Source organism: Phyllobates terribilis, unplaced genomic scaffold (assembly GCF_046119375.1).
Source record: "Phyllobates terribilis strain yellow unplaced genomic scaffold, ASM4611937v1 Scaffold_11__3_contigs__length_659146591, whole genome shotgun sequence".
NCBI classification, from domain to species: domain Eukaryota; kingdom Metazoa; phylum Chordata; class Amphibia; order Anura; family Dendrobatidae; genus Phyllobates; species Phyllobates terribilis.
Window position 1 is genome coordinate 279,410,487 of NW_027362771.1, and position 12,253 is coordinate 279,422,739.

Here is a 12,253-nt window from a genome sequence, read left to right on the forward strand (position 1 = left end):
AAAATGGACATGTCTCCCGAGTTTTGCATGGACACACCATCGGTGAAAATTCCATGGATATGTGAACAGCTCCGTAGACTATATTGGGTATGTGTTGTAGCTGTGAAAAATATACAACACATACATGCAACATGGACGTCTGAATGAGGCCTTAGGCATAGACTTTTTTTTTCTTCAGGAGTTTATATAGTAACATAACACCATTTTCTTCAAAATTCACTTATGAAGCGGTTGTAAATGTTTATCCACCGCTGATGTATACAGTCTTCTACCTAGTCTGTGAATGTAATATGCATTTGGAAGATCACGTGTTTTTGGAGTAGTGACCTTTTCACAGACTATCGAGAAGCAATTGCCTAATATATCCGATCTCTATGCATTCTGGGCACGTGTTCATTTCCTTGAGCAGACAATCATTTATGCCTTGTTAATATTCTAAATGGACTGAACTCTTGAGGCCCACCCTAAACTGTCTTGGGCAAAAATAGGCTTCTAAGACTTTTCTATCCTACAAATTGGCTTTAAATCTAACACTGTGCACTGTGAGCTATCCGATCTGTGGCTTGTATCTATTTTCATTTGTCCTTCTTTCTTTTGTACCATTTATTCACCTCTTGTCATAGTGTTATTTTGTACAACCCATATTTAGGGGTCAGCTTTTTTCTTCTGTTTTGTCGCTCTGTACCGCACCCGTTTACTTAATCCTTGCAAACTTGAACAAGGTTGGTTATCCTGCTGGTAATATGTATGTAAATTTTTTTTTTTTTTTTGTCAGTGGGCAGCCAACTTTACATACTTCTCCTTGTGCCATACATATTTGGAGTGTATTGTTCCCTTTTTTTGCCGAGGCAGTCAACATTTTCACATTTCTTGTAACTTGATGTGCCATTTGCATATTTGGAGTGTGGTCAAAGGAATTTAGTTTTATATTCTGTCCATTTTTTATTTTTATATCCTATTTTACTTTCTAACTCTAAAATTGGCTCCTTTTCATTGGTCTCTTGTAGGTTTGCAGGGTTCTATACTTGGTAAGAGGGGTAGTGTTGCGTTTGTGTATAATTTTCTTGATAATGGTTCGCTTCAATTTATTAATGTTCTTGTCATACCACACAGTAATTCTTAGGTGAGCATGGTTTGTTCAAGCAGTTGTGAATGTACCCTGCATTATGAACCTACAAGGTCCAGCATATCATCTTCTTGTGTACTGAGATTCTTGGCTTTAGAGATTTAGATTTTTATTTCTAAGATTTATTCTATTTAAGCTGTGAATTATTCTGGACATTTGTATCTAGTTTTGCCATTTGTTTTGTTTCTCCTGCTTCCTTGGAGGTGTTACTGCAGTTTCTGTTATTACTTAAATGCTATTCATTAAACTCCTTAAACAGAGCCTATTACTTTAAACATGTTGACTACAGAATACATATTAAGGAGCATGAAAAGCTGAGAAGATTGATATATTGGTAGTTGATTTAAAAAGAAAAAAAAATATCAATATCTTGTGATATCCATTTTGATCTTTGCAGTCAAGTGGGCGGTCCTAATTCGTGACCGCTTTCTCTGTATGCGCACTTGTACTTTAAGACTGTTCATCACTGACTAAGTCCCCCCAATTGATTGCCAAAGTTCAATGAGCAGTGATTTTTATGAATAAATTACAAGTTATACTGAATCAATTCCTAACAATCCCATATATCAATCTGCTCATGTCGTGCAGCCCACAGATTAGACTGTATGTTCAATGTGACAGGTTCCCTTAAACACTTTCAGAGAATCACACCATAAAATAAATGTCAACGTTATAACATACTATTTTTATGTTCATATTTCTGTGCTGGTAAATGTTTTAATGTGTCTTTATATCTGTTACAGGGCTCTAAATCTCCCTCGTAGTCATAGAATTTAATAATAAAATTTGGCGCCTAAAAATCTACATACTGAGTATTAAGTTCAATGTGTAAACCGTATTCTGCGCACCTAAGATCCCCCCAGTAGTAGCAGAATTGTATTTAAATTACGACAATGCGGAGTATACGACCTCCATAACCGAAAAGCCATTTGGCTGTTTTGGACCGCAGCTATCTTTCCCCTTACACATTCACACTTGGCTCTGTGGAGGATGGGTATATTTGCAGTGGGGAGAGCAGAGTGGGGCACCGCCAGACTTCTAGGAAAACTTAATCATCAGTAGAGACTGGAGGTCCCCAAATACATTAGATGGCTTGCCAGTCCCACTGAAGTTGTTGGGTTTAGCTGACTAATCCTGTAGGACATTAAGGCCGGTCTTGCGTGGACCACAATGACCAGACTGCTATAGGACCCTTGTCCCAAACTTAGAAGTCTCATAGGGATATATAAATTCAGAAAAGGAGACCCGCAGCTGGTCTTGAGATCACTGTCCATACTCAGACCGTGAATGTGGGGTTTGTGAAACCAGCCTAAGTTGGGGTGCACACAAGCAAATGATACAGTCCGTATAAAGACCGCAATGCCTCGTCAGGCAGCAGATCTTCCAAGTCGAACTTACAGCCTCATACGTGTCTGAGGCTGTTATGGTCAGAAGACTCATGGTCAGAAGACTCATGGTCAGTCCAAGCATTGCTGTCCATATACAGACCATGAAATACGCATATGACTGATTAATAGCAATGAGGCTTTGTGGTAATAAAATCATCCATTAATGTCTTCACTGCTATATTAATCTGTTTTCTGTGTAGTAAACTAGGGGCTGAGAATCACATTTATTATGATTAAGCGTTTAACTTAAAGGAAGGCCCCAATCAAAATGGGTTCTACGTTATGTCTAGTCGACGGACTGTTGGGGGACAGAGCATGACACAGGAATTTGAGATGTGCTGCCTCCTGGGTGTTGTCTGATACTTGAGACTCAATTCATCAAGGCTTCCACTCTATAATTTGGGCATTATTTAGGCGCAACTCGGGAGTTGGATCTAAACTTTGCTACTTTTGGTGTTTTCATGCCAGCTTCTTCCTGCTCCAGCAAAATGGTCACAGCTTGGGTTGGATGGGGGCGCAGCAGGTTTGGAGGCGGGACACCACATCTCGTCTAATTCATGATGCGCTTTGGCATTCCCTACGGCAAAAATCTCAGTCCAGTACTTAACTGAAGTGAGATCTTTGGCGCATGGAGGCGCAGGCCACTTGTTAGTCTCTCCAGATTAATGAACAGGCGTTCATGCATTGTGAGTGCCTATCTCCAGCACACCCCCCTCATCAAGACCAGTGTGAACAATGCCAGTCTTGATGAATTGGGCCTTTAGTGTCTGGGCTTTTTCTAAGGCTCTGATCATCTAGTCAATATACCAGATTTATAACAAAACAGTGCCACAATTTTAATGGCTGAGGACTTTGTCTTACACATTCTGTCTCCATAAATTTATGTTTTTATAGTTTTAAATCCCAAGATTTTAGTTTTTATAAAAATAAGATTTTTTTTTAAATAAAATGTTTTCTGTCTCAGGGTAACTAGCTACTTTTTACTCAACCCATGTTTCTTGGATAATAAAGTAACTAATCATCACTAATATATATATAGTTACATTCCATTTTGGAAAATCTACACCAAAAGTGGAACTTCCACAGCGGCCGGTCAGTTTCTAAACTATATTTTTTATTCACAGACATGAAGCAGATTGTACTTTTTATTTTGTTTTTCTTTGTATTTTCCAATATTTATATGCCTTTTCCTTTGAATAGCAATCTATTTTTCATTGCATTTTAAGAATCTTGTTCTCAACTAGTTTATACAAAGGGAGCCTATTTTGTTGTTCATTATACTATTTTGTATTTGCTGTAAAATAATTGATTTATTGTAATGAAATGAGGGTTGTAAATCTCAGAACCAAATCTATGCTTAATAAAGTTACATGCTGTGCTATGCATCTTTTGTCTCACTAATTGTTATTTTCTAGTCCTGAGTATTTGTATTTTTAATTCATTGCTATATTTTCTCTCTAGGGGCTCTAGGTGGGAAGTCTTCCATATACAGTTAGGTCCAGTTGTAATTTTAAATGACACCATTCATTCTTCCACATAGTGTACTTGAAACAGGGGGGAAAACTTCATGTGCGTTGAAATTGCAAAAAAAGTCTTTTTTTATTTGCCATATTCAGTATATGGTAAAACTGACCTGGCAATATGATTCTCCAGGCCAGTATAAGTATGCAGATAAGATATCAAATGTATAGTTTTTTTTTTTTTTTGTTTCGTTTTTTTTAAGTGGTGAAAAAAAATTCAGAAAATAGAAAATAAAATTGCTTTTATTCCCATTTTCCGAGACCCATAGCATTTTAATTTTTTTGGAATATGTGGCTCTGTGAGAGTTTATTTTTTGCTTCCTTAGCTGATTTTTTTACTGTCACCATTTTGGGGTAGACACAATGTTTTGATCACCTCTTATTTTAATTTATTGCAATGTTGTGAATGCCAAAAATGCATAATTTTGGTGTTTTTTGATTTATTTTTTTTTCTCATTCTACCATTTAGAAATCTGATTAATTAACTTCATGTTTTGATAGATCGGACTTTTACAAATGCAGTTATACCAAATGTGTTTTTTTTTTTTTTTTTAAATGGTGCAAAAGGGGAGTGATTTCAACTATTTTTAAAAACTACTTTTTAGGGGACTTGAAGCTGCGAGCGACTGATCGCTTATGCTATACGTAGCAGGAGGTCAGCACTGCTATGCATAGCTAAAATAATGATCTCATCTAAACACCAGCCATGGACTGTCTTTCATAGAAGGATCGTAATAACATGCACGGCCATCAGCAGACCCACGGCTGTCATGATAACCTATCAAAGCCCTGTGATCATGTCACGAACATGTCTATTAGAGTGAGGAACAAAGCCCCACCCCAGCCAGCGCGTGTTAAATGCCACTGTCAAGATTGACAGCGGCATTTAACAGGTTAACAGCCATGGGCGGCACTCCACCCCACCTGCAGCTGTTAAAGACACGTGATGGCTTATTAAATCAGCCATCATTTGCTGGGAAAGATGTGGGCTACGTACGTCCTATGTCATGAATATAAAACAATTGAGATGCAATTGAAGTGTAGACTTTCAGGTTTAATTAAAGAGGTTGAACAAAAATATCCTGTGAAATGTTTAGGAATTGCAACTATTTTTCTACAAAGCCTCCTCATTTTTGGGGTCAAAAGTAATTGGACAAATTAAGTGCATTGAGCTGTAGGTTGGATTGCTGCTAAAGGAAAAAAAAAACTCTTTAAATCTTCTTCCTTAGCGAGCGTGAGCGAGCAAACGGAAGTAAGTGTCTGACTTGTTTTTCAGTGACTTGGATTCAGGGAGTTTGGAAGGGAGGAATTTGGGATGAATTGCTGTCTGTATTTTATTAATTCTTTACATTTCTTTTTACCTAACATTTCTGTCTAGTGCAGTCCCCATTAGGAAATGAGCTCCATTGACAATGCTATCCAGTGTACATCTTGCCACATGTATGCAATCCTTGAACAGCCGGTCGTGGGTGCATACTGCTGTGCGAGATGTGAGCACGTTGTGCGTTTCGAAGCCCAGGTACTGGATCTAAATGAGCAGCTGGCAACACTGAGATCCATTGACAATATGGAAAGGAATCTGCTGCTCACTGAGCAGCTGCTCACTGGGGTAGATGTGGGGGAGGGTGGTGGTAGGGAGCTGCAGGACAGTGAGGCAGCTAGCTGGGTGATAGTTAGAAGGAGGGGGGGTAGATGGAAGAGTGCCAGGGAGGCTAGTCCTGATCTGGCACACCCCAATAAGTTTGCAAAGTTGGCAGATGAGGGGGGTGTCGGTACAGGCGTAGCACTGCTGCAGCAAGACATGTCCTCTGAAAGCCGGAGGAGTGTCAGTTCCAGTAATAAGGGGAAATAGGAGAGCAGGGCAGGCCAGGCAAGTGCTGGTAGTGGGGGACTCAATTATTAGGGTAACAGGGCAATCTGTCACAAAGACAGGGATCGTCGAACAGTGTGCTGCCTACCTGGCGCTCGAGTTCGGCACATCGCTGATCGGGTTGACAGATTACTGGGAGGGGCTGGTGAGGACCCAGCGGTCATGGTGCACATTGGCACAAATTACAAAGTTAGAGGTAGGTGGAAGGTCCTTCAAGATGATTTCAGGGAATTAGGCTGCAAGTTTAAAGCAAGGACCTCCAAGGTGGTATTCTCTGAAATACTGCCTGTACCACGTGCCACGCCAGAGAGGCAACGGGAGATTAGGGAGATAAATAAGTGGCTCAGGAATTGGTGTAGGAAGGAGGGGTTTGGGTTCCTGGAGAACTGGGCAGACTTCTCAGTTGGCTACAGGTTCTACGCTAGGGACGGACTGCACCTCAATGGGGAGGGTGCAGCTGTGCTGGGGGAGAAAATGGCTAGAAGGTTGGAGGAGTGTTTAAACTAGGGATTGGGGGGGAGGGTATTCATTTTATAGGTGGGGAAGATAGTGCTGATAGTGACCTGGGAACAAATAAAGAAATTGGGGGTGGGGTTGGAACAGTCAATATAGTAAGAAGGAATAGAGGTACAGAGAGATACATAAAATGCATGTACACTAATGCCAGAAGCCTCACCAACAAAATGGAGGAATTAGAATTAATTTTGTTGGAAAATAATTGACATGGTGGGGATATCTGAGACATGGCTGGACAAGAGCCATGACTGGGCAGTTAATTGACAGGGCTATAGTCTGTTCAGAAATGACCGTACAAACAAGCGAGTGTGTGTGTGTGTTTATATGTAAAATCATCCTTAAAACCCATCTTGCGTGAGAATATATGGGAATCTAATGAAAATGTAGAGTCCCTGTGGGTGGAGATAAGGGGAGGGGGAAAAAATAATAAATTACTGATAGGGGTTTGTTAGAAGTCTCCAAAAATAATGGAAGCAGCGGAGAATATCCTCATAAAGCAAATAGATGAAGCAGCGACTCAAGGAGAAGTCATTATTATGGGGGACTTCAACTACCCTGAAATACATTGGGGAACAGAAACCTGTAGTTCAAGCAAAGGTAATAGGTTTTTGACAACTATGAAAGACAATTACCTTTCACAACTGGTTCAGGACCCAACAAGAAGGGGGGCACTGCTAGACCTAATATTAACCAACAGGCCAGACCACATATCAAATATACGAGTTGGGGGTCACTGGGGTAATAGTGATCACAAAATAAGTTTAAATGTATCCTTTAATAACGTGTAGTAGAGTGGTTACAAGGACACTAAACTTCAGGAAGGCAAATTTCCAACGGTTGAGAGATGATCTTGGTGCAATAAACTGGGACGATATCCTGAGACATAAAACTACACAAAGCAAATGGGAGACATTTATTCACATCCTGAATAGGACCTGTGCACAATATATTCCCTATGGGAAAAAAACATGCTAGAAATAGGAGGAAACCACTATGGCTAAACAGAGCTGTAAGGGGTGCAATAAGTGACAAAAAGAAAGCATTTAGAGAACTAAAGAAAGTAGGTAGTGATGAGGTATTAAATAAATATAGAAAATTAAATAAATTCTGTAAAAACCAAATCAAGGCAGCAAAGATTGAGACAGAGAGACTCATTGCCAGAGAAAGTAAAAATAATACCAAAATATTCTTTAACTACATAAATAGCAAAAAACTATAAAATGATAGTGTTGGCCCCCTTAAAAATAGTCTGAGTGAAATGGTGGATGAGGATGAGGAAAAAGCCAATTTGCTAAATGATTTTTTTTTCAACAGTATTTACACAAAATAGCATGACCGATAACATGATCAGTGATGACAAAAATTCTCCATTAAATGTCACTTGCTTAACCCAGCAGGAAGTACGGTGGCGTCTAAAAATCACTAAAGTTGACAAATCCCCGAGCCCGGATGGGATACACGCGCGAGTACTGCTGGAATTAAGTAACGTCATAGATAGACCATTATTTTTAATCTTTAAAGATTCCATAAGAACGGGGTCTGTACCACAGGACTGGCGTATAGCAAATGTGGTGCTAATGTTGAGAAGAGCCATAGGATCAAATACTTAATTAACCCCAAGACATAGGAGATTGAGAGAAAAGACCCACAAAGTGTATTATTTCACCTTACAGAAGCTTGTTTAGATCAAAAGATGGCTGCCATTTCCTGTTTCATCACACCATGCTCTGTTATGCAAGATGGCAACTGGACTTATTACTACATCCCGTTGTACATGTGGCAAAGGTGGAGACTTTATTTATGACTACATCCTGTCGTGCAAGGAAGTTGAATTCCATAGAAGGACTAACCAATCACAGAGCGACACATCACTTGGAGACACCCACCCTGATGACCTCATGGACCACACCCCGATGACCTCATGGACCAACCCACCCTGATGACCTCATGGATCTGCCCATGGACTAACCAATCAATACATCTGGTTACTCCCATTCTGGGGATAACCGAGTCCATATACATAGTTTATATAAATCTATGTTCGAGTTGAATAAAGGACACTTGGAGCTGTGCCATAGCTGATCAAGGAGAGCTTACATCCGACTCTGTGTGTGTCTGATGTTATCATTTCTTGCATGCACTTGATCATATCCATTAGGCCAGGAGCAGGCAACTAGTGAACATACCAAACTGTTCACCCTAACACCAATATTCAAAAAGGGAACAAAAACCGAACTTGGAAATTATAGGCCAGTAAGCTTAACCTCTGCTGTGGGTAAAATCCTGGAGGGTTTTCTAAGAGATGCTATACTAGAGTATCTGAAGAAGAATAACCTCATGACCCAATATCAACATGGGTTTACGAGGGACTGTTCCTGTCAGACTAATCTGATCAGCTTTTATGAAGAGGTAAGTTCTGGACTGGACCAAGGAAATGCAGTGGATGTTGTTTATATGGACTTTTCAAAAGCTTTTGATACGGTTCTACACAAAAGGTTGATACATAAAATGAGAACAATGGGGATAGGGGAAAATATATGTAAGTGGGTTAAGAACTGGCTCAGTGATAGAAAACAAAGGGTGGTTATTAATGGAACACACTCAGACTGGGTCTCAGTTAACAGTGGGGTACCACAGGGGTCAGTATTGGGTCCCCTTCTTTTCAACATATTTATTAATGACCTTGTAGGGGGCATACAGAGTAGTATTTCAATATTTGCACATGACACTAAACTCTGCAAGGTAATCAATAAAGAGGAGGACAATTTTATATTACAGGAGGATCTATGTAAACTAGAAGCTTGGGCTGATAAATGGCACATGAGCTTTAATGGGGTTAAATGTAAGGTAATGCACTTGGGCAGAGGAAATAAAATGTATAATTATATGCTTAATTGTAAATCACTGGGCAAACCTGTAACTGAAAAAGGGTGTATTGGTGGACGACAAGCTCACGTTTGGTGGCCAGTGTCAGGCAGCTGCTGCAAAGGCAAATAAAATAATGGTATGCATTAAAAGAGGCATAGATGCTCATGAGGAGAACATAATTTTACCTCTATACAAGTCACTAGTGCGACCACACTTAGAATACTGTGTGCAGTTCTGGTCTCCGGTGTATAAGAAAGACATAGCTGAACTAGAGCTGGTGCAGAGAAGAGCGACCAAGGTTATTAGAGGACTGGGGGGTCTGCAATACCAAGACAGGTTATTACACATGGGGTTATTTAGTTTGGAAAAACAAAGGCTTAGGGGTGATCTTATTACTATGTACAAATATATGAGGGGGACAGTACAAAGACCTTTCTACTGATCTTTTTACTCTGAGGCCTGAGACGGGTACAAGGGGGCATCTTCTACGTCTGGAGGAAAGAAGGTTTAATCATAATCACAGACGCGGATTCTTTACTGTAAGAGCAGTGAGACTATGGAACGCTCTGCCGCATGATGTTGTAATGAGTGATTCACTGTTAAAATTTAAGAAGGGCATGGATGCCTTTCTTGAAAAGAATAATATCTTAATCTTCCTTCAACCTTAAAAACTATGTTACTATGTAACATAAATAAAATGTTCTTTTTTTAATATTTTGGAGAGAATCCTTTGCAGGCAATGACTGCCTGAAGTCTGGGAGCTGGGTTTTCTCCTCTGTGATGCTTTGCCAGGCCTTTACTGCAGCTGACTTTAGTTGTTGCTTGTTTGTGGGTCTTTGTGCCTTAAGTTTTGTCTTAAGCATGTGAAATGCTGCTTGATGGGGTTGAGATCTGGTGATTGACTCGGCCATTCCAGAATATTCCACTTCTTTGCCTTAAAAAAACTTCTGGCTTGCTTTTGCAGTATGTTTTGGGTCATTGTCCATCTGTACTGTGAAACGCAATTAATGGTTTGCACTTTGTGGTGAACTCTCTGTATTTGCTCTCTTCATGGTAGACTTAGACACTGAAACACATACTTTCTGGAGAGTGTTCTTTACGTTGGTGGATGTTGTGAAGGGGTTTTTCTACACCATGGAAAGGATAATGCGAGCATCAACCACTGTTGTCTTCCATGGACATCCAAGCCTTTTTGAGTTAACCATCTCACCAGTGAGCTTTTTTTAATTTTTACAGAATATCCCAAACTGTTGATTTGACAGCATAAATGTTAGGAGCCATCTCTCTGATGGATCCCTTTTTTTTGGCATCCTAGTCTGTTTCCCTTCAATTGAGAGCTCCTTTGATCGCATGTTGTGGGTTCACAATAACCGTTTCCAAATGCCATACCTGGTCAGTCCAGATTTTTTACCTGCTGAATTGATGATGGATTAATAAGGGGAAAGCCCATGCAGCCCATAAAATAGCTTTTGAGTTACCACCGTAGCAGAGTGGTAACCATGATAAACAGCGGGTTACTAAGTGCACGTGTGCCCCTAGTAACCCGCTGTTTATCATGGTTACCAGCCTGATCGCTGGTCCCGCTGGTCACACACAGCGATGTGTACTGACCAGCGGGAGGGCAAAGACCAAAAAATGGTCCAGGACATTTTGCAGCGATCAGCGACCTCACAGCAGGGGCCTGATCGCTGCAAAGTGTCACACATAGCGACATCGCTGGTGAGGTCGCTGTTGCGTCACCAAAACCGTGACTCAGCAGCGATCTCGCTATGTGAGATGGGGGCTTTAGGATGTGAATAACCTCAAATTAAAGCTGAAAGTCTGCGCTTGAAGTCCATATTGATTATATACGGTAACTATCTTCAATGTATTTTGATAAACGGCTAAAATGACAAAACTTGTCACTATCCAAATATTTCTGGACCTAACTGTAAATAATGTCCACTAGTACATGATTTCTGCCTTTTTTTTCTGCCAGATGCATACAAATTCTCAAACAGAATTTCATTTGAAATCTGAGGCAAATGGAAGTATAATAGAGGCACCTCTATGGCAGCCCTATTATAACTTTGTACAAAATGGAAGGGTTGAAGGAGCACTTCTGTGTATGGGAGAGCCAGCCAAATTATCAGCGAACCATCGTTTGGCCGACAGCCATCTAATGTATATGGCAGGCTTTAGAGTTGGAATTTTGTAGGAGAGGTCAACATGCGGTACATGTAAGCATCGAAATATTAGATATAACTAATAGTATTTATATATTTTCGTTTGCTTTAAAGGTGTAATAAGGAATAATGCAACTGATATTTAAACTTTATCTTTTAATACACATGAGACAATAGGGAAGCAAAGTTCTCCCACAAATAGACAGAAGGTCTGCAGAAAAATTTAACACAGCGTATCATCTATTCTTACATTTTAACAAAAAATTTGCATATTTTTGCTTTTTTGTGCCAGCCTTATCACTTTCCTTAAAAGTGTGGCATGGCTCTCCACGTGTATTTTATGAGCACCACTGAAATTTGTGCGAAATGATTTGCCGCAAATCAAATTTTTGGAGAAAATTGGCAAATTCGAATCTTAAAACATTTGCTCATCTCCAGTTGTCCGTTTTAGAAAATCTGTTAGAATATCCTATTAGGAAGGTCCTACACAAGAGATTCCTCTTCTCTTTTTTTGAAATTCAGATTGCCCTGGATATTCCTGAGAGCTACAGTGTCTTTCGGGGACACCACATACACCAGTGCTCTCCAAGGCATGATGTCTGCTTAAATCAAGTACAGACGCTCCAAGCACCCTTGGTATGGCCAAACAGTTAATTTCAAATTATTTATTTTCTATCTATCTCTTCTCCCTTCTGGCTCTTGTAAAGTTAGAGCTGTCAATATAGGAAGAAATATGCCGAGATCTATAAAAAATAATAAAAATTAAGTAGGTGGGAAGGTATGATTAATAGGGATGAGTG